The sequence below is a fragment of the Acanthochromis polyacanthus genome, chromosome 17 (genome assembly GCF_021347895.1).
Source record: "Acanthochromis polyacanthus isolate Apoly-LR-REF ecotype Palm Island chromosome 17, KAUST_Apoly_ChrSc, whole genome shotgun sequence".
Taxonomy (NCBI): Eukaryota; Metazoa; Chordata; class Actinopteri; family Pomacentridae; genus Acanthochromis; species Acanthochromis polyacanthus.
Window position 1 is genome coordinate 4,620,288 of NC_067129.1, and position 4,597 is coordinate 4,624,884.

The 4,597-nt window shown below is 41.8% G+C and overlaps 1 non-coding gene across 1 annotated transcript; it reads right to left on the minus strand.

Moving 5' to 3' along the window:
* Positions 1–1,442: 1,442 nt before the first annotated feature.
* trnal-caa (transfer RNA leucine (anticodon CAA)) lies at positions 1,443–1,553 on the minus strand. The gene is made up of 2 exons: positions 1,516–1,553; positions 1,443–1,488 (listed from the first exon to the last, which is right to left on the minus strand). It is a non-coding gene; the product is annotated as a tRNA-Leu (tRNA).
* Positions 1,554–4,597: the final 3,044 nt, after the last annotated feature.

The following is a 4,597-nucleotide window of genomic DNA, read 5'->3' on the forward strand; positions in this document are numbered from 1 at the left end:
AAAAAAAACTGCAGCTCAGACCATCCCGCTGTCTGTTTATACTGTGGGATAAATGCTGCTAGTCTTTTGACCTTACCACTAGCAAAATGCAGATATAATCCCATTTAGGGAAAGCTACATCAGTTTACATTTTCGGAACTTTAAGTTTTTTCTCAGAGTGAAGAAGCACCTATGAAATTTTGTTTGTTGCACACATGACCAGTAAAGTGAGACTCAAAATGAATAACAGCAATTGTGACATTACTCACAGCAGATTGAGGGATCAGTTGGAGTCTGCATGTACAGAGCAGAACTGATTTCTTCTTCGATGTCCCTTAGTTTTGCCCCTAGTTATGCTGCTATAGGCCGAAGCTGCCGGGAGACCTCTCTGGATGCACTGAGCCCTTCTCTCATTACCTATGTATGTACTGTATATACCATTATTGCATTGCATTTCCTCTGTGTCCTTTCTCTGAGTGTCCCTGGTCCCTGAGCTGGATGCTTCTGATCTGTGGTTGCTGTCCAACCAACTGGCTTAGTCTCCATCACGTCCACTGTGGGATGCTGCTACGGGCTTTCCTCCAGTCCACTGCTTCCAGCTGCCAATTTCCTCCAGTCTACTCTGCATCGCCCTCACTATACTTGATATGCTCATCCACACACTGTTCGCATCAAACTACCAACTATATATGTAGTATATGTAATGCCAGAGCTTTACATCACAACAGTAAATTTATGAATCATTTTCAATTTTGACTCGTACTTTGTATACATCATTTATGTTACTCTTGTCATGCGTGAAACCAATTATATGTTCCTTGTTCCCCCTCTCTACCTCTTCTGCTCTTCTCAACCAGCCGGCCAGCAGCATATGGGTCCCCCATTTGAGCCGCATTCTGTTCATGGTTTCTTCCCGTTTAAAGGGAGTTTTTCTTGCCACTGTCGCCTTAGGACTTGCTCTGGGGGTTCAGGCATACGGGTTCAGTAAAGCATCTTGAGACAATTTGAATTCCAATTGGCGCTATATAAACTAGATGAGCCCTCAGTAGAGGGCAGAACCACGCCCTCTGCTGGCGAAAACCCTGTCCTCCCTATACAACTGATGCAATATGTATCAATTTTGATCATCGTACGCATCTCCCTCCCTACTTGATCTGCTGACCTGTAACTCCACAACTGAGCAGGGGACCTTAGACTGATCTTCAGTGCCAAGTTTGATTATCCTGACTTCAGTGGTTGCAGAGATATCGGACCGGACATAGCCACATACATACATACATACATACATACTTACCCAGCCAGATACCGCACCGAATGCAATAACCCCGCCGACGTACCCATCGGGCGTGGTTAAAAAGTTGAATTGTATTGAATATGAAGCTCTGGAAGTCTGAATCTGTGTTTTTTGAGACAACAGTAAGATAAGATAAGACTATAACTTTATTGATCTTGAAAATTATATGTGTCAGGAGTGGGATTTGAACCCACGCCTCCATTTGGAGACCAGAAATCCCACCTCAGTGGAAGAAGTTTGTCCTTGAGTCTGGCGCCTTAGACCACTCGGCCATCCTGACACACTGCTGCAGCTTCCAAGGAGAAATAGTCAGCCATGGTGTTGACTGTTTATTTTGCTCCTGATGTTTCTTCTAGCATTTAAAGTCCACCATATGGACATATTAGCAAGGTGAAATACTTCAATTTTCAACAAAGATGGCCCTAAAAACACAACGACATGGTATGCAAAGTGTTACATGTCTTCAGTTTCTAGATGAGAATAAAAATAGTTCCATCTTCTCCTGAAATCACAAATTGTGGTTTTACCATCTATGTATCTGCAGGAATAAAAAACAGACACGTTAATCAAGGAGCATTAGAAGTACTGGAAGCATATTTTTCCAACTGCATCCATTCTTTACGCTCAGCTGACCACACGTTGCAACGATAAAAACAATAAAACAGCAACAACAATGAAACAAATGAAGCCATTACAAGACAGACAGGCATTCAGCCATGGGCCATGTTATATTTAATGTTTAATAAATATTCTAATTATTGTGCACCCCCTTCTGTATTAGAAATAGCACTTACATTGCCAGGAATACTAAGAATCTGGCATCTCTTCACAGTTGTCATCTTCATTAATAAATTAAAAGATCTTTTTTCTGAATAATGAGCTTTAAGAAGGAAAATGATGAGCAGCATTTCAGCTAAGCAACACAAATGTAAATGAGCTTTTTTTTAAAAAAAAAAAAATTAGCCTGCAGAGTGTTATTTATGTTAAAACATAAAAGAATCACTGGATTATTTAGCAAAAACAACACTGTAAACACGCTCTGTCTTTAATAAACCCACAGTGGGGAATAAGCCAGTGAAATACGACGAGTCCTCCTCATCCTGCAGACCGACTTCTGCACTCGTGTTAATGAGAGGCTGCTCGTGTGTGTGTGTGTGTACCTGCATTGGCTTTTTAAATATATTCTGTATGACTGTGCCGGCATTGGATGGGCTTGTGTGTACACCTCCGACTGACTTTTTTGGGTTTGTTCTGCCTGGAGTGGAATCTTTATTTAACAGAGTGTTTGGAGAGGCACTCCAAGAAAGATGAGAGAGAAACAAACATAGAGAGATAAAGAAATACTAGCAGCGAAAAAGAGGGGGAGTCGAGGAGACACATAAGAAGAGGGGAGCATAGCCGCCGTCTCTAATGAGAGCGAGTCGGGGAAAGACTCGGAGTGCTGCTCGGCAGGGGGGAGGCTGGCCGTGGGGAGACCGAACGTGTCGAACAACAGGGGTCCAGAGATAATTAGCTAACACTGGTGGCTGAATGAAACGGCCTCCCCTGTTACTCTCACTGAGAGACAAGCACAAGGGAAGTTATCATAACACATGTTTACTACTCTGGCTAGAGGCCTCGCGTGTGAAGACTACACAGGCACCATCAGGGGCAAACGCTAATTGTCATTTAGGCTAACGTTTACAGACATGAGTTCAAATCCCTGGTCGGCGTCTTTTACACGAGACACAACAGCAGGAGGACGAGCGGCAACGAGACCTTGGAGGAGGAGAGGCGACGAGGAGTTTCAGGGTAGATTAATAATAATCAGATAAGGTTGTGTTCACAGTGTGCGATAAAAGGATTTGACCTCCAGTGGGTGAAGCCATGCATGGCAATTCCACCACGTATGAGATCGGCGCAGGTGGAGGAGGAACAAAGCAGTTTTTGAAACATGTAGGCGCATTCAAACAAACACGCATGAAAACGCTGGCAAATATTAATATATTCATCTAATGCAGTTCTAAGAGGAATAAGAAAACATCCAAGACCTCAGAAAGAACTATTCTATAAACAGTTATTTTTAAGTGGCATGTAGGAGGGATTTTAGGGAGACACACAAATTGTTAGGTGAGCTTGCAGGAACTAGAGACAGGAATGCATCTTTTTTCTTTTTGTGTGTCATTTCATGGGTCTTTTTATCACTGCAAAGAAAACCTCAGATTCCCTCTGGGTTTATTGATTGAACCACTAACATCTCTTTTCTGTGTGTCAAAATTAGGCATTTAGAAATGTATCCATGCCTTAAAATGGCTTGTATTGTCACTAATGCATCCTTTAGAACACAGCAATATTCAAATGAAATTCAAAGAGGTCCGGTCAGAGAAAATGCATTCAAGCAAAAGTCCAGAACATCATATGGTCTGACTTGAATTAGTGTGATATATGTTGATGTAACCTAGCAGTTTTATTAGCATCTGCATGTAATCAATAACTGACCATCAAATCAAATAAATTCAGAACGGTTCAAAACATTTTGACAACATTTATTCATAAATAACTTTTGATATAGCTGTACATCTTAAAATAAAGTGCAGAACTTGAAAAAATAATGACTGAACAACCTGAGCCAACTTATATACATCTTTAACATTTTTTCCCCTATATTTCCTGTTGCTTAATGGGAGAACTGAGCTACAGCTTGCCCTGCCAGTATTCTCAAACACCGCTGGAGGTTCTCAATGGTGTGTCTGGAACGATATTTAGTTTTGATTATGTTCATAGTTGAGAAAGCTTCTTCCTCTCAGTGTTGCTTTATTTATTTTTCCTTTTTGTCTGTCCCTCGTCTCTCGGTTGTTTCCTGAACGCAGAGCTGTGATGTTTAGCGCCTGCAGTGCAGTGACTTCACTGACTGAGTAGCGTCACATGGGATGGCTGAACTTGTGCCTAATTGGTCCGTGTGCTTCCTGAGCCGATAAACCAATGCCGTAAACACTGGAAAAGCTGTGTCAGTAAAATAGAAGCGACCTGTCAAATTTAAAATCCTTTTAAAATTTACTGATTATAGGCCCAAGTCTGCATAAGACAGCATCTGGGTCTTGGTCTGGATCTGGACTGTGGTCTGCCAGTTAGTGACCACTAATATAGAATATGCTGACCTGCTATGTAAAGTAATCGCCTTTTTCTCCATGCACCCACTCCTCTGGCAACCGCTGCAGCTCAGCCACACCAGCTCACCTTTGACTCTGCTCAAACACTTTAAAAATACTCAATTCAGAGTTGCTAGTTGTAATATTGGAGAAGTTCAGTCATACTTGTTTGAAATGATGCAAAAAGCCTCAAACT